The sequence below is a fragment of the Chiloscyllium plagiosum genome, unplaced genomic scaffold, assembly GCF_037043375.1.
Source record: "Chiloscyllium plagiosum isolate Xiang-an unplaced genomic scaffold, Cpla_swu_hap1 HiC_scaffold_34, whole genome shotgun sequence".
Taxonomy (NCBI): Eukaryota; Metazoa; Chordata; class Chondrichthyes; order Orectolobiformes; family Hemiscylliidae; genus Chiloscyllium; species Chiloscyllium plagiosum.
The window spans coordinates 50,631,398-50,650,450 of NW_028270172.1; the positions used below are offsets into that span (position 1 = coordinate 50,631,398).

General features: G+C 41.9%; 1 protein-coding gene and 1 long non-coding RNA gene across 3 annotated transcripts in view; one reads left to right on the forward strand and one right to left on the reverse strand.

Moving 5' to 3' along the window:
* Positions 1-1,360, reverse strand: part of mak (male germ cell-associated kinase) — a 220,107-nt gene extending 218,747 nt beyond the window's left edge. The window contains exon 1 of the mRNA XM_043719022.2: positions 1,224-1,360. The gene's annotated coding sequence lies outside the window, so the exon portion shown is untranslated. The remainder of the gene's footprint in view (positions 1-1,223) is intronic.
* Positions 1,361-13,129: 11,769 nt separating this feature from the next.
* The window catches only part of LOC148141165 (uncharacterized), a 73,855-nt gene continuing 67,931 nt past the window's right edge, over positions 13,130-19,053 (forward strand). Inside the window, exon 1 of one of the 2 annotated variants that reach the window (XR_015752796.1) lies at positions 13,130-13,205. This is a non-coding gene — a long non-coding RNA (uncharacterized LOC148141165). The remainder of the gene's footprint in view (positions 13,206-19,053) is intronic. The other variant, XR_015752797.1, reaches the window with a different exon arrangement.

The following is a 19,053-nucleotide window of genomic DNA, read 5'->3' on the forward strand; positions in this document are numbered from 1 at the left end:
TCCCATTGAATCTATCTATCTATCTATCTATCTATCTATCTATCTATCTATCTATCTATTGCATCTGATCACAGCATTTTTCTCAAGACCATTTGAAAATGTCACTTCCTGAGCTACAGCCATATACTGTCTCAGGCTGTCAGAGCTTCTGTGCATCCTCACTGGCTGCTACTGTCTGCGTGCGTTTAGAAGGGAGAAAGGCTGATTGCTAAATTTATGAATGTGGTGGGAGGGGGGAAGAATGGAGAATGAGAGTCTGAGATCCTCAGTAAAAAAAAATGAAACATTTATTTGCTTCATTTCAGAGTAAAATCAATTAACCTTGATATGTTGCCGTTATGAATCAATAATAATGAATGTAAATGTGAATGTTAATAGTATTCAACATTTCTTGGCCAAAGTCCATGAAATAAAGTATACAGATAAAGATTGATTAGTGAGAGGTGAGGTATAATTGACTGCTCGTGACATCAATTCTGCATCAGTTCTGTGCCAACTTGTCTACACAAATCCCATTTTCTAGTACTTGGTCCACAGCCTCGAGTGTTATGAAATTTCAAGAGTGTGGCATTAAGGAACTCCAGCAAAACTAGAATCAATGAGAATAAGGGGGGAAACCTCAGTTGGAGTCATACCTGGTACAAAGGAACTTGGTTGTGGTGGTTGGAGGTTAATACCTCCACAGGAGTTCGTCAGTGTTCTTGGCCAAACCATCTCCATCAAGAGAAAATCTAATCTCTGCCCATTGATATTCAATGGCATCGTCATCACTGAATTCCCCACCATCAATATCCTGGGGGTTACCATTGACCAAAAATATAACTGGACCAGTCATATAGCTACAACAGCAGGTCAGAGGCTAGGAATTTTGTAGCGAGTACCTTATCTTCTGATTCCCCAAAGCCATTTACAAGATTCAAGACAAAAGTGTGATGGAATACTTCCACATGCCTGATAACTGTAACTCCAACAACATTCAAGATACTCAACTCCAACCAGGACAAGGTAGTGTGTTTGATTGGTACCCATCCACAAACATTCAATGCCTTCACCACAGACAGTCAGTATTAGGAGAGTGAACCATCTACAAGACGGCCTGCTTGTACAATTCACCAAGGCTCTTTAGATGGCATGTTCCAAACCCACGACTACCATCATCTACAAGGACAAGGCAGCAATATGTGGAAACATGTCACCTGCAAGTTCCCCTTTAAGCTACTCACCTTCAGATTTGGGAATACATTGCCATTCCTTCAACATTGGGGTCAAAATCCTGGAAGTCCCACCCTGATTCACAACTGCACTGACGTGGTTCCAGAAGGTAGCTCACTACCACCTTCTCAAGGGCAATCAGAGATGGATGATAAATGCTAGCCAATGTCCTGTGAATGAATAAAGTACACACATATAAGACATTTACACAAAGTAGTTTAGAAAATCAGACATTCATAGAGTCATACAGACAGAAAAGGCCAAATGGTCTATCAGTTCTATGCCAACTTGTCTATACTAATCCCATTTTCTAGTACTTGGCCCACAGCCTTGAGTGTTATGAAATTTCAAGAGTTCATCTCATGTACATTTTGAAGATTGTGAAGTTTCCTGCCTTTACTACCCTCTCAGACAATGCATTCCAGATTCCCACCATCCTCTGGATGAAAAGACTTTTCCACATATCCCCTCTAAACTTTCTGCCTTTTACCTTAAAATTATGACCCCTTGTTATTGACCCTTCAACTAAGACCCTTCCTATCCACAGGTCCATATCCCTCATAATCTTAAACATCTCAATCAGGTCCCTTGTCAGCTTTCTCTACTCTAAAGAAAACAACCTGACGTTATCCAGCCTCTCTTCACTGGTAACATACTCCAAACCTGGTAACATTCTGGTGAATCTGCTCTGCACTCTCTTCCAATGCATTCACAGTTTCCATAGGGCAGTCACCAGAATTGCATACAGTTCTCCAGCTTGGTCACATAATGGCACTGCTCTTATAATCTATGCCACGAATTAAAAAAGCAAGTGTCCCATATGGCTTCTGAACCACCCTATTAATCAGTCCTACTGTCTTCAGGGATCTCAACTGTGTCATTTTTGTTTTATTCATTTATGGGATAAGGGTGTGATTTTACTGGCCAGGCCAGCATTTATTGCCCATCCCAATTGCCCAGAGGGTTGTTTAAGAGTCAATAATACTGCAGTGGATCTGGGGTCACATGTAGGCCATACCAGATAAGGGTGGCAGTTTTCTTCTTAAAGGCCATTAGTGAAGCAGATGGATTTTTCCAACAATCAACAATGAATTCATGGTCATGATTAGACTCCAAATTCCAGATTTTTTTTATAGAATTCAAATTCCACCATCTGCCATGGCAGGATTTAAACAGAGCACGCCAGATCATTAGCTGGATCTCTGGATTAATAGTCTAGTGATAATACCATCATCTCCTCGTACGTTTATATTTCTTTCATCACAAACAATAAGGGATCCAGCACTGATCCCTGTGATATGCTACTGGACACCAGCCTACTGTCACACAATCAGTCTTCTACCACCACCCTCTGCTACCACTAAGCCAGTTTTTGATCTATCTTGCCAACAAACATAATTGGACTCTCAGGTGCAGGATCTTGGAAAGAAAACAACATAGATTTGAATTTCATGACAGAATTAAGATTCCAGCAGAAATTGTTCAAGACTTTTTTGGAAGCGTCTCTGGTAATTTTGAAGGTCATGACTAAAGTTAAACTAGCAGAGTTAGCCAGCAGACTGAAAATAAACTCGCTGGAGTGAGGTGAGAGCAGTTTGGTTAAATGGAAATACCAGGGAAACCAGGTAGTCAAGTCAGTACAAGTGATTAGAACGTAGAACATAGAACAGTACAGATCCTTCAGCCGACGATGCTATATCAAGTGAGAAAATGCTAGAAAATCTCAGCAGGTCTGGCAGCATTTGTAAGGAGAGAAAAGAGCTGACGTTTCGACTCTAACTGTTAGACTTGAAACGTCAGCTCTTTTCTCTCCTTACAGAGCTTTGACAAAGGGTCAGTTAGACTCGAAAAGTCAGCTCTTTTCTTTCCTTACAGGTGCTGCCAGAGCTGCTGAGATTTTCCACCATTTTCTCTTTTGGTTTCAGTAATTTGCTTTTATGCTGTATCAAGCATTTATCTTAATCCAAGGTAAGTCTAACCTGCACAACCCTCAATCTGCTGCCATCCATGTGCTTGTTCAGTACTCGCCTATATAGCCCTAATGTCTCTGACTCTACTACCATCACTGACAGTGCATTCCATGGACCCACCACTCTCTGCGTAAAGAACCTATCTCTGACATCTCCCCAAAACCTTCTTCCAGTCACCTTAAAATTATGACCCTTGTGACAGCCATTTCTGCCCTCGGGAAAAGTCTCTGCCTACTTACTCTATCTATGCCTCTCGTTACCCTGTACACCTTTATCAAGTCACCTCTCTTCTTTCTTCCCTAGACGTGAAAAGCCTAGCTCAATCAACCTCTCTTCTTAAGACAAGCCCTCTTATCCAGGCAGCATCCTGGTAAGTCTCCTCTGTACCCTCTCTAAAGCAAGTGTGTGGTACTGCAAAAGCACAGCAAGTCAGGCACCATCCGAGGAGCAGGAGAATCGACGTTTCGGGCATAAGTCCTTCATCAGGAATTAAAGCCTTCCTGATGAAGGGCTTATGCCTGAAACGTCGATTTGCCTACTCCTTGAATGCTGCCTGACCTGCTGTACTTTTCCAGCACCACACTCTCGACTCTGATCTCTAGCATCTGTAATCCTCACTTTCTCCATATTAGAAGAAAGGTCTAGTCATAATTTGCACTTTGGCCAGGAGATGGTTACGGTTCAGCTCGCTTTGCCAAAATTTGAAGAGAAGGACATAAAAGCAAATGGAGAGGCCAAAGACATATTGGATACTGCCCATACAAAGTAAATTAACTGGTAAAGCACCAAGAGATTAATGCATCTCTGTCAGGGGAATGTTTTAAAGATTATAATAGGATTAAAAGGGCTATTCTAAGCTCATGTGAATGGTTCTTGGAGGTTTCAGAATTTAAGGAAACAGTCTGGGCAAATTTAGGTTACGATTGACAGCATCAATACTGGAATAAATGGCCAGTCAGAGAAAAACACTCTTCAAACATCACTCTCTGGTTCCTGCCACTTAGCCAATTGTGGATCCAACTTACAAGACTTCCTTGGAATCCATGAGCTCTTTGCTATCAGACACCTATGCGAACCTTACCAAAAGCATTGCTGAGGTCCAAGTTGACGACATCAAATGAATTGCAAGAGCCCCGATTTCCTGACTCGCCTCGCTCAACAACCTGGGATATATCTCATCCAGCCCTAGAGATTTATCTACTTTTATGCATGCCAGACACTCAGAACTCCTCTCGGTCTATGCTAATTTCTTTAACTGCATCACAGACCCTTTCCTAATTTCTATACCTACATTGTCCCTTTCACTAGTGAACACAGACCCAAGCCAGTCATTTAGGACCTTAGCTACTCCATCTGCTTCCACACATAAATTACCATTATGGCCTTAATGTACCTGTATAACAACTTAGAATTTTTGATTATTTACCTTAAAATGCTGATGTGGATGCATTTTAACGTTTTTACTCCCTCCAAACCTTTCAGACAATCCCTACCCCAGTTAATGTCAGAAGTTGAAATCCCCTATCACTATTTTATTGCTTTTACATTTCCCATATCTGTTCTTCTATTTCGCTCAAACTGCCAGTGGCCTATAGTACATGCCCAGCAATGTGATTGCCTCTTTTTGGTTTTTAGCTTTGTAGCTGTTACAATAACAGAAAAGCCAGTAAGTGAATTCAGTTGTTAACAAAGAAATATAATAAAGGCAGAAGAGAGCTTTACAGGGTTTTTATCAAAGGGGAAAGTGACTCTTTTTCTTCAAGTGAGGTAGCAAAATCCATAACCACATGAAGGGATAAGGGGCAACACATGCTTAGAACAAAAAACAGTACAGTACAGGAAGAGGCCCTTCTGCCCAGCAAGACTGCCCCAACATGATGACTTTCTAAACTAAAAATCATTTTCCTTCGCATAGTCCATACTCTATGCTCTGCCTGGTCATATATATCTGTCAAGATGCCTCTTAAATGTTTTGATTGCCTCCATCATCTCCTCTGGTAGCACATTCTGGGCACTTACCATCCTCTGCATGAAAATCATGCGTCTCACCACGAGGCCATTACCTTATGTTTGCTTTCTTTGTCTTTTTGTCTAAGTTGACAAATTTCACTTGTCATTCAGGAACATGCTGGTCCAAAACTCTACTCAACTGACCTTTAAGTGTTCCCACATGCCAGATGTGGATTTGGGCTCAAACAACTGCCCCCAGACCTCCCTAATACTGTGCTAGTTAGCTTATCCTCAGATTAGTACTTTACCTGAGGACTACTCTTATCCTTATCTATAAGTGACTTAAAACTTACAGAACCATGGCCACTATTTCCAAAATGCTTCCTCACTTAAACTTCAATCACCTGGCTAAGCTCATTCCCCAATGTTAGGTCTAGCATGGTCCCTTCCCTAGTTAAACTATTTACATATTGTTTAAAAAAAAGCATCCTGGATGGACCTAACATCTTCTCCCCATCCAAGCTCCTAGTACCAAGCCAGTCCACATCAATAATGAGGAAATTGAAATTACCCAGAACAACAATTCTGTTATAGAGTCATAGAGATGTACAGCATGGAAACAGGCCCTTTGGTCCAAATCCTCCATGCTGACCAGATATTCTAAATTAAACTATTCCCATTTGCCAGCACTTGGCCCATATCCCTCTAAAGTTTTCCTATTCATGTACCAATTCAGATGTCTTTTAAAATATTGCAATCGTACCAGCCTCCACCACTTCCTCTGGCAGCTCATTCCATGCACACACCACTCTTTGCATGAAAAAGTTGCCCCTTAGGTCCCTTTTAAATCTTTCCCCTCTCACCCTAAACTTATGCCCTCTAGTTCTGGACTCCCCCATGCCAGGGAAAAAAACCTTGTCTATTTAAACTATCCAAGCCCCTCATGATTTGATAAAGTCATTCCTCAGCCTCCGCACTCCAGGGAAAACAGCCCCAGCCTATTCAGCCTCTCCCTACAGCTCAAACCCTCCAACCCTGGCAACATCCTTGTAAATCTTTTCTGAACCCTTTCAAGTTTCACAACACCATTCCTATAGAAGAGAGACCCAAATTGCACACAATGTTCCAAAAGTGGCCTAAGCAATGTCCTGTAAAACGGCAACATGACTTCCCAACTCCTATACTCAATGCTCTGAACAATAAAGGGAAACATATCAAACACCTTCTTCACTATCCTATCTACCTGCAACTCTACTTTCAAAGAACTATGAATCTATACTCTAAGGTCTGTTTGTTCAACTACACTCACAAGGGCCTTAACATCGTATGTAAAAGACCTGTTCTGATTTGTCTTTCCAAAATGCAGCACTTCAAATTTATCTAAACCTATTTAAACTTCATCTGCAACTCTTCGGCCTATTGGCCCCTCTGATCAAGATCCCGTTGTCCTCTGAGGTAACCTTCTTCACTGTCCACTACTGTTTTGTAGTCGTCATTACTAAAATAATCCCCCCCACTGCCACCTCAACCACCTGATCAGCTTCATTGTTCAGAAATGGATCAAGCACTGCATCATCCCATGTTGACCTTCTGCATGTTAACATAAAATAATTCTCCGGAATATATTTCGAGAAATCTGCCATCTCTAAACCCTTTGCACATTGACGATTCGGATTAAAGTTGGAGAAGTTAAAATCTCCTAAAATAATTACTCTATTACTATTAATAAACACCTAGTCTATTTTCTACATGTCTGCTCCTCTATTGCCTGATGACTGTTTAGGGCCGATAATACACTCCCAGCAATGTGACTTCCCCTTTTTATTTCTAAACTCCAACATAAAGCTTCATTTGAAGACGAACACATTTTCTCTCCTACCTGTAGTAATTAGCTCCTTAATTAATTAATGCAACACTATATCCTCTTTTACCCCCTCCCCCTTCTCACCTGAAGATCCTACATTTGGAATGCTGAGCTGCCGGCCCTGTCTCTACTTCAGCCAAGTATCTGTGACTGCAACAATATCACAATTCCACATATCAATGTGGAATTAACTCATCTGTCCTACTAATAATACTCCCAGCATTAAAGTAGAGGCCATCCAGCCTCTCCTTACTCCCTTGAATCTCAACATGGCTGAATTTTCTTTGTCTTGACCCCTCTACTATATTAAGCAGAGTCCCTATTGTATTAATATTGTGTACCCCTTCTCCCATAGAATTAATTTAACCACCTCCCAACAGCATTAACGAAACAAACTTACGTGCAAGGATGTTGGTCCCATTCTGATTTAAATGTAGACCATCTTGTTTGTATGTGTCTGACCTTTCCCAGAAATGATCCCAGTCATTCAAGTATCTAAACCCTCCATAAACTCGAGCCACACGTTCATCTACCCTGTTCCGTTATTTCTGTATGCACCAGCACATGACACCAACAGTAACTTTGAGATTGCAATTTATAGGTCTGCTTTTTAATCTACTGCCTAACTCCCTGAATCTTTGATGCAAGACTTCATCTGTCATTCTCTCTATATTGTTGGTACCAATGTTTACCAAGACCTCAGATTTATCTCACTCTATCAAGTCTCTATCAAGTTACCTACCACTATCCGGCTTGAACTTTTCTTCCTCACCCCTTGTATAGCTGAGTCACCATTGAGCTGTGAATTTTGTCCTTACCATGCTTCCCACTGGAACCCTCATTATCATCATTTTTCAACATAGAAGAATGAGTAGATGCCCTTTGGGGCTTTCCTGTCAGCCTACCCAGCTACCTTCCTCTGCCTGGTGGTCTCCCATTACAGCTTTGACTGCAGCTGCTTAGTCTGCAGGATGACCACCTCAGCAAAATGACTACCCATGTAGCCTCCAGCTTCGCAGATGCACTTCAGCCAATTTCCAAGTCTCAGTGTTCAAGGTATTTGAACTGGCAGTACTTGCTACTGATGTGGTCATCAAGACTGCCAGAAGCATCTTGGAACTCACATGCTGCAGATGGTACAACAAACTGTCTAGGGCCTCGAACATATTCAGTTAAATCCGATTCATCTTACATTTAAGGTTACTGGAAAGAAAGTGTTTCGACCCTACATGCAAACGGTTAAAAATGAATTATGAAAACTATGTAAAATGGTATATACAAAAATGTATACATCACAATAGAATACAAAATAGTAAAGAATAATAAAAAAGTCAGAAGATGTAGTAAAAAGAGAAATTCTTACCTATCAATCACTTTCCAATTCCATTTAATATTATATGCTATCGAAACATAAACTTTATAAACTACTCTGCTGCTATTGTTTTTGTCAGCATCCAGTATCACATTAACATTTAAGTGTTAAAATTGAGTCACAATGGAACATAATTTTTGAAAATGATGGTCTAGTGATATTATTGCTAGCCTATTAATTCAGAAACCTAGATAATATTCTGGGGACCTAGGTTCAAATCCTGCAATGGCAAACAGTAGAATTTGATTTCAATAAAAATCTGCAATTAAGACTCATAACCATGAAATCATTGTTAATTGTTGAAAACATCCATCTGGTTCACTGTGTCCTTTAGAACAAAGAAAAGAACAAAATTACACGGACAGACTATTTGGCCCTCCAAGCCTGCCACATCCTCTATCTAAACCTGTCGCTTACTTTCTAAGGATCTGCATCCCTCTGCCCCCTGCCCATTCATGTAATCTATCTAGATACACCTTAAATGATGCTATCATGTCCGCCTCTACCACCGCTGGCAATGCGTTCCAAGCACCCACCACCCTCTGCATAAAGAACTTTCCACGCTTAGGGGAATCCCTTTAGGGATTGAAATTTGCCATCCTTACCTGGTCTGGCCTACAAATAATCCACAATTATATGACTGACGCTTAACTGCCTGCTGGACTATTAAGGATGGGAAATAAATGCTGACCCAGTCAGTGGTGCCCACATTCTAAAAGTGAGAAAACAAAAAGCACTGACCCAGAGGGCTGTGAACACTGTGTTGAACATATTCAAGACAGAGGAGAAAGTGAGGACCACAGATGCTGGAGATCAGAGTTGAAGAGTGTGGTGCCAGAAAAGCACATCCCATAGGCAGCATCTGAGAAGCACAGAATCGACAATTCAGGCATAAGTTCTTCATGATGCTGCCTGACTGGCTGTGCTTTTCCAGCACCACACTCTTCGATCATATTCAAGAAAGATTTTTACATTGAATACATCACATTATATGGGAATATGACAGAATTTTAACAGCAAAAAAGGAAGCCTTTCAGCCCACCTTATCTGCACCTGCTCTCTAAATAAACGATTCATTTTATATCAATCCATTATGTTCTTCCTGTAACCCTGCATATTCTTCCTTTCAGATAACAAATTCCCTTTTGAATGCCTCAACTGAAGCTGCCTCTAGTACATTCTTAGGTAGTACATTCCAAATCTTAAACCACTTGTCATCTGACAAAGTTTTTCCTTATGTCACCATTGCTTTTCTCAGCTGAGCAATGGAATTTGAATTGCTCCATAACTGGAAACAGTTTTGCTCCATTATCTCTGTCAAGAACTCTCATGATTTTGAATGCCCATATCATAACTTCTCAGAGCCTTCTCTTCACCAAGGATAATAATCCCAACTTCACCAATATATCTTTGGAACTGAAGTTCCTGATTCTTGGAATAATATGTGTGAATCATTTCAGCACCATCTCCAGACATACAGTTATAGAATTGTACAGGACTGAAACAGACCCTTTGGTCCAACTTGTTCATGCGGATCAGATATCCTAAATTAATCTCATCTCATTTGCCTACATTTGGCCAATATCCCTCTAAACCCTTCCTATCCATTTAACCAACCAAATGCCTTTTAAATGTTGTAATTAAACCAGACTCCACCACCTCCACTGGCAGCTTATTCCATCATCTGCATGAAAACATTGCTCCTTAGGTCCCTTTTAAATCTTTACCCTCTCATCCTAAACCTCTGCTTTCTATTTTTGGACTCTCTGAGTCTGTGAATAAGACCTTGACCATTCACCCTATTGACGCCCCTCATGATTTTATAAACTTCCATAAGGTCGGCCTCAGCCTCTGATCCACCAGGGAAAATACCTCCAGCTTATTCAGCTTGCCCTTATAGCTCAAACCCTTCAACCCTAGCAACACACTTGAAAATCTTTTCTGAACCCTTTCACAACACCTTTCCTATAGCAGGGAGACTAGAACTGAATGGAGTATTCCAAAAGTGAACTAATGTCCTGTACAGCTACAACTTGACCTCCCAACTCCTATACTGATTGTACTGACCAATAAAGGCAAGCGTACCAAACATATTCGTCACCATCCTATCTCCCTGCACCTCCACTTTCAAGGAACAAAAACCTGCAACCTAATGTCTCTTTATTCGGCAACACACCCCAGGACGTTACCATTAAGTGTATAACTCCTGCCCTGATTTGCCCTATCAAAATGCAACACCTCACAATTATCTAAATTAAACTCCATCATTCAGCCCTCGGCCCATTTGCCGATCTGATCAAGATCCAGTTGTACTCCTAGATAATCTTTTCACTGTCCACTACACCACCAATTTTGGTGTCATCTGCAAACTTACGAACCATATCTCCTGTTTTCACATCCAAATCATTGATATAGATGACAAAGCAGTGGACCCAGCATCGATCTTTGAGACACACTGCTGGTCACAGGCTCCAATCCAAAAAGCAATTCTCTACCACTATTCAATGTCTTCATGTCTTTGCTAAAGGTTCCTATTGAGTCTGGACCTGTGTTTTATATAGGTTTAAAACATACTTCTTCCTCTTAGTCTCTCAGATATAAAACTAATAAATCAAACTATTAATAACATACTGTCTGCTTTATTAGCCATTCGTTTTAATCTGTCCTGCCAATTCCAATGACTCACGTACATATATCCTCAGGTCTTTCTGCCCTCACACCTGCTTTAGGATTGTCCTCTCTACTTTAGGTTCTCCTCTGATATTTTCCAACCAAAATGAATCTTCTCATATTTCTTTGCATTTCATCTCCTTTGCCACTTGCCCATCCATTCAACAACTTCTCTAAACATTTTGAAGTTTTGCACCACCATCCTCACAATTTAGGAATGCAGGCGATGCAGTGGACATGGCTTTCAGTGAGGCTTTTGACAAGGTCTCACACTGCAGACTGGTTAAGAAGCTAAGCATCCAGGGACAGGGTAACTCCACAAATTGGATTCAAAATTGGCTTAATGGTAGGAAGCAGATGGTGATGTTCAAATTATATGTTTGTGACTGGAGGTCTGTGACCAGTAGCATACCCCATGGTGCGGTGCTGGGTTCCTTGTTCTTTGCTGCTCACAATGTGGTCTCCTGAACACTGGGGAGATGATATGCAGACTAGGTGACTGCTTTGCAGAAGAATCTACTTGGACAGCTTTCAGCACAGGGGAGGCATCCTTGCTAGACTATTAATCCAGAGACTTAGGTAATGATCTGGGGTCTGAGGTCTGGGTTCAAATCCAGGTGAAAGGGCAGATGATGGAATCTAAGAAACAAAAATCTGTACTTAAGAGTCTAATGATAAGCATGACATTGTTGATTGTCAGGAAAAACCCAGGTGGCTCTTAATGTCCTTTAGGAAAGGAAACAGTCGTCCTAACCTGGTCTGACCTACATGTGATTTCAACCAACAGCAGGGATGCGCATTAAATCCTGGTCTAACTAACAACATCTACATTTTGTGAAGGAATAAAAAAAAGCCAATCTATTTTCACCTACTTATGATCTCCTTTATCAGTTTTTTTTTCTCCCCCTTATACTATCATTCACCCTTTTATCTGCCTGTCCTTCTCTCTCTCTGGTCTCTATCTCCACATATCTGCTCACTCATTCCCACCCACCCACATCTTCAGCATTTTTATCATCTTTTCCTAGCTACTATCAGTTCTGAAGAACAGTAACTGGACTTGAAACATTAACTCTGCTTTCTCTCACAGGTGCTGCCTGACCTGCTTTCTGTTTAAGTGTTTCTTCAAGATGTTGCCTGGGCTGGAGCGATTCAGCTATGAAGAGAAATTACATAGTCTTCTCTACTGTAAGGAAAACAAAGTGCAGATCTGATCAAGAGTGTACAAAATTGAGATGCATAGACAGAGTAGAAAGGCAGAAACTTTTCCATTAAAAGGAACAATCACCAGGTGCACGATTTTAAGATATACAGCATAAGGTTGAGAGTTGATTTGAGAGGAAAAAAGTCATCAAGAAAGTTGTGGATATCTGGAACTTATCACCTAAAAGGGTAGTAGAGGCAGGAACCATCAAAGCATTTAAGAACTACTTAATGAACACTTGAATCACAATAACACACAGCTACAGGCCATGTGCTGAGAGATGGGATGTTTGATAACCAGCATAAACTGTGTGGACTGAAGCATCTCATTCCATACTGTAAGAACACTGTATATTAACTTTGCTATTGTTTCCAAGTTTCATATTATCTGCAAAATTTTGAAATTGTTCCTTGTACAACAAGGTCTAGCCATTAATACAAGAGTCCCAGCAGTGATCCAGGTGAAGCCAGGAATACTGCATCAAAATAAAGTTTAAACAATTAAGCTATGGTCATACTGAGTGTCAGAGCTGCATGGGGAGCATAATGGTCCTATTCCTATTTATTACGCTCATAACGCATTTCAAAAATCCCAATTAAATGTAAGGTGTCAGCTATTCGCAAAACTCACCTGAGTTTCTCTGGTAAGTGCTGACGGTCGATGCAGACCCTTTCCTGGTACATCTACTGTTTATTTACATATCCTGACTCTCCTCCCCGTCGCTCCGCCGCTTTCTCCTTGGTAACGCTATAGCCACGCCCTCACGCCATACTGCGCAAACTCCAGTCTCCACCTCCTGCCGCACGAAGCGGTGGCACAATGCACTGCGCAGACTCAATGGTGACCCCATTCGGAGCGGCAACTGCTCGCCTCGCTCTGTCAAAGCAGCGAATATGTAAACGTGTTGGTATTTGGCTATAGGGTATGCGGTGATGAAGAAGTTGAAAATTACCTCACGACAAGGTATAATCGCGTAATTAAGTTAAAACATTATAGTCAAAGTTTACAATTCAAAGAATCATAGAATCCCTACAACAGGCCTTTCAGCCCATCATCAACGCTCTGAAGAGCATCCCGCCCAAAACCATCAATATCCCCTTAACCCTGTGTTTCCCAAGGCTAATCCACCCAGCCTGCACATCTTTGAATGTGGGAGCCAACTGGAGCCCCCAGAGGAAAGGCACAGGGAGAATGTGCAAACTCTACAGTTACCCAAGGCTGGAATCAAACCCTAGCACTGTCTGGCAGTTATGCTAACTGCCACTTCTAACCGCTGCATCACAAAGAAAGCTCTGGTAAAAATTGGTAAATTTGCTGCTAACTGGCAAAGAAACAATGGTTAGACTGGATAACGTTTTCATGAGCTTTCAAACGTATATAATTTAAAATATTATAATTAGCTGAATAAAGACAAACCTAATGAACACAAAGAGTCTAGATTAGAGTGAAGGGCTTTTGCCCGAAATGTCGATTTTCCTGCTCCTTGGATGCTGCCTGACCTGCTGTGCTTTTCCAGCATCACTCTAATCTAGACTCTGATTTCCAGCATCTGCAATCCTCACTTTTGCCGAATGAACACAAAGCCATTTTCAAAGTTGGGTCCAGATCTATGAGAGTATTTGTAAACAGACATTCTGGCATTGCACTAACTTTCAGAGCACAAAACGTCTGGTTTTATGCCATGTTTCTTCCTTAAATTTAGTAAGTTTATATGTTCCTTATTTCCTTTAATTAGTCCCGTTACATCTCTTCACAAAGCATGTCAGCAATTTTTTTTGGCATTCCTGGACTGATCCTTCAGTCAAGTTACTCTGTTGTTCCCTACCTGTTTTTATAAAGAGGAGCTTTTTGGCAGACTTAATATCCAATGTCAACACCTTGTCTAATCTCATGAAGAAGAAAGTGAGGACTGCAGATAAGAGCTGAAAATGTGTAGAATCTCATCATGAGTTGAGTTTAGCATTATGCACTGGAAATAATTTCTCATTTTTCTTTGCTAAAGTAATTTTTAACTTTCCACCTATTGCTGTTATAAAAATTTTAACTACTCATCTTTGTATTGTTCGACAAGTGTCTGATGGTGTAATATGTTAAAAACAAAATTAGAAATTGCTGGTCAGGCAGCATCTGTGGAGAGAAAGCAGAATTAAAATTTCAGGTACAGCTGGGTACAGTTTGGTATATATACTAGAGAAGAGGTGGGGAGAGGGGAAATAATTTATAGGTGGAGATGGAGCCCAAAGTGAAAGAAAAAGATTTGGGCAATGGAGTGGGTAAAAGCCAATGGGAACAGTTAGTGGCTGACAACGTGTTGTTTCAAGTAGTAGCCTATGTGATGACAAGGCCTGAAGTTTGGGGATTGAGGTAAGGACATGGGAAAAGGTGCTCGGGCCCTAAAATTATTGAACTCCAGAAGATTGTAGGGTTCCCAAGTAGAAAATAAATGTTCCACCAGGTTGTGCAGAGTTTTGCTGGAGCACTGCGGCAAGCCCAAGACGGAGGTGTTGGCCAGGGAACACGATGGTATGTTGAAATAGCAGGCTACTAGAAAATCAGGGTCATTTTTCAAACAGAACTTAGGTGTTCTACTAAGCAGTAGCCTAGTCTGCACTTCATCTCTCCAATATAGAACCACATTGTGAGCAGCGAATGCAGTAGACTAAATTGAGTGAAATGCAGGGAAATCACTGCTTCACATGAAAGGTGTGTGTGGGGCCTAGGATAATGAGGAGGGAGGAAATAAATAGGCAGTTGTACACCTTCTGTGATTGCATTGCAAGGTGGTTTGGGGAAATGTTGGGAGTGGTCCAGGGTATCCTAGAAGGAACAGTCCTGTGGAGGACTGACAAGGGAGGAGAAGGGAATATGTGAATGTAAGCTTGCTCGCTGAGCTGTAAGGTTCATTTTCAGAGATTTCATCACCATACTAGGGAACATGATCAGTCAGCCTCCAAATGAAGCACTGGTGGCATGGCCCGCTTTCTATTTATGTGTTTAGGTTTCCTTGGGTTGATGACATCATTTCCTGTGGTACCATCATTTCCTGTGATTTCATTTCCTGTTAGTTTTCTTAGCGGGTGGTAAATGGGATCCAAGTCAATGTGTTTGTTGATAGAGTTCCGATTGGAATGCCCTGCTTCTAGGAATTCTTGTGCATGTCTCTGTTTGGCCCTAGGATAGATGTGTTATCCCAGTCAAAGTGGTGTCCTTCTTCATCTGCATGTAAGGATACTAGTGAGAGTGGGTCATGTCTTTTTGTGGCTAGTTGATGTTCATGTATCCTGGTGGCTAGTTTTCTGCCTGTTCGTCCAATGTAGTATTTTTTAGATTAGATTAGATTACTTACAGTGTGGAAACAGGCCTTTCAGCCCAACAAGTCCACACCGCCCCGCCGAAGCGCAACCCACCCATACCCCTACATTTACCCCTTACCTAACACTACGGGCAATTTAGCATGGCCAATTCACCTGACCTGCACATCTTTGGACTGTGGGAGGAAACCGGAGCACCCGGAGGAAACCCACGCAGACACGGGGAGAACGTGCAAACTCCACAGTCAGTCGCCTGAGGCGGGTATTGAACCCGGGTCTCTGGCGCTGTGAGGCAGCAGTGCTAATCACTGTGCCACCGTGCCGCCCACTACTTGTTACAGTTCTACTATTTGTTACAGTCCTTGCAAGGTATCCCTTTCACAGCCAATCTTACATATTTCCAATTTTCTAGTACACTCTGGGACTGCCAACTAGTCATAGTCACAGATGCTTGTAAGCTCTCAGTTCAGAACAGCATTCTGTCTTGCTTAAAGGTACAGTACGTGCCTTCAACTTCCTCACATCTCCCCCCTTAAGAAAAAAATGAACCATCATAATGAAAAGATGGTCGATATCTGGTTCTCTGCTTTTTTACTTCAGCAAGAAGGAACTGATCAGTGGAAGTAATGGAAAATGTTGAAGATGGATGGATTTTTGCAGAAGTTGATTATGTGGGGGAAATTACAGTGCATGTGGTGGATGGCCAGATCGAGATTTGATAACGTATATAGACAAAGAAACATGCATGCTTCTTCAAGTAAGTTCGTGTGAGAAATGACGTATGGGATTAGGCTTTTGAAAGCATAGTAAAGAGGTTGGCACAATTCTTCCAGCAGCAGATGAACTTAGGGCTTGGGTTAGTACTTGGGAGTATGATGTTATTGCTATTGCTGAGACTTAGTTGAGGGAAGGGCATGATTGGCAACTAAATATCCCAGAATATAGATGCTTCAGGTGGGACAGAGAGAGAGGTAAAATGGTTGGAGGAGTTGCATTACTCTTCAGAGAGGATATCACAGCTGTGCTAAAGGAGGGCACTATGGAGGACTTGAGCAGTGAGGCAAAATGGGCAGAGCTCAGAAATAGGAAGGGTGCAGTAACAATGTTGGGGTTGTACGACAGGCCTCCCAACAGTGAGCATGAGGTAGAGGTACAAATATTTAAACAAATTATGGAAAGATGTAGGAGCATGGGGTGGTGGTGTTAAGAGATTTTAATTTTCCCAGTATTAACTGGAATTCATTACTGTTAGAGGTCTGGATGGAGCAGAATTTGTAAGGAGCATCCAGGAGGGTTTGATAGAGCAGTATGTGAATCGTCCAATTCAGGATGGGGATATATTGGACCTGGTGTTGGGGAATGAGCCTGGCCAGGTGGTTGAAGTTTCAGTAGGGGATTACTTTGGGAATATTGATCACAATTCTGTTTTAGAATACTCATGGACAAAGATGTGAATGGTCCTAAAGGAAGAGTGCTAAACTGGGGGAAGGCCAACTATAGTAAAATTCAACAGGGGCTGGGAATGAGGATTGGGAGCAGCTTGAAGGTAAATCCACATTTGATATGTGGGAGGCTTCTAAAGAGAGGTGATTAGAGTTCAGGACAGACACGTCCCTGTGAAAATGAGAGATAGAAATAGCAAGATTAGGGAACCATGGATAACAGGTGAAATTCTGAGACTAGCGAAGAGGAAATAAGAAGCATACATAAGGTCTAGGTGACTGAAAAAGGACGAAGCTTTGGAAGAATATCAGGAAAGTAGGATCAATTTGAAGCGAGGAATTAAGAGGGCTAGAAGAGGGCATGTAATATCTCTCGCAAATAGGGTTAAGGGAAATCTCAAAGCCTGGTATTAGTGTATAAGGAGCAAGAGGGTAACTAGAGAAAGGGTTGGCCCACTCAAGGACAAAGGAGGAAAGTTATGCATGGAGTCAGATAAAATGGTTGAGATACTTAATAAGTGCTTTGCATTGGTATTCACCGAAAGGAGGGACACAACTGACGTTGAGGTTAGGGATAGACGTTTGAGTACTCTAGGTCAAGTCAGCATAAGGACGGAGGAAGTATTGGGTATTCTTAAAGGTAGACAAGTCCCCAGATCCAGATGGGATCTATTCCAGGTTATTGAGGGAGGCAAGAGAGGATATAGCTGGGACCTTAACAGATATATCTTTGCAGCATCCTTGAACATGGGTGAGGTCCCAGAGGACTGGAGAATTGCTAATGTTGCACCCTTGTTTAAGAAGGGTAGCAGGGATAATCCAGGTAATTATAGACCAGTGAGCCTGATGTCAGTGGTAGGAAAGCTGCTGGAGAAGATACTGAGGGATAGGATCTGTTGTGGTTCTGTTCGCCGAGCTGGGAATTTGTGTTGCAGACGTTTCATCTCCTGTCTAGGTGACTTCCTCAGTGCTTGGGAGTGTGGCGCTTAGGCGGTTGGCACAGGATTCTCATTTCCTGGTTTGTCTTAGCGTCTCTCGCCCGTAGGTGTTCAAGGTTTGTGTGAAGATTTGTAGCTCGGGTGCTCGTTGTTGTGGTTCTGTTCGCCGAGCTGGGAATTTGTGTTGCACACGCTTCGTCCCCTGTCTAGGTGACATCCTCCCAAGCACTGAGGATGTCACCTAGACAGGGGACGAAACGTCTGCAACACAAATTCCCAGCTCGGCGAACAGAACCACAACAACGAGTACCCGAGCTACAAATCTTCGCACAAACCTTGAAGGGATAGGATCTATTTACATTTGGAAGAAAATGAGCTTATCAGTGATAGGTAACATGTTTTTTTGCAGGGAAGGTCATGTCTTACCAACTTAATAGAACTTTTTGAGGAAGTGATAAAGTTTATTGATGAGGGAAGGGCTGTAGATGTCACATACATGGACTTCAGTAAGACGTTTGATAAGGTTCCCCATGATGGAGAAGGTGAAGTCGCATTGGGTCCACGGTGTATTAGCTGGATGGATAGAGAACTGGCTGAGCAACAAGAGACTGAAAGTAGCAGTGGAGAAATGTGACCAGTGGTGTTCCACAGGGATTGTGTTGGGACCAACCTAACACACACATAAGAGGTTGCATCAAGACACTATTCAAAAGGGCCACAACACACTGCAATATACCAGAACTGCAAAAAGAGGAAGAAGAACACCTATACAATGTATTCGCCAAAAATGGATACCCGCACAATTTCATCAACAGATGCCTAAGGGAAAGACAATGGAACGAGGACATGGCACACCCCAAAGGACGAGCCACACTACCGTACATCAAGAGCATTTCCGAACTGACAGCCAGACTACTGCAACCACTAGGACTCATAACAGCACACAAACCAACAGCCACTCTCAGACAACAACTCACCAGAATGAAGGACCCGATACCCAGCATGAGCAAAACCAAGGTAGTGTACAAAACCCCTTGCAAGGACTGCACAAAACACTACATAGGACAAACAGGAAGACAGCTAACGATCCACATCCATGAACACCAAGTAGCCACGAAAC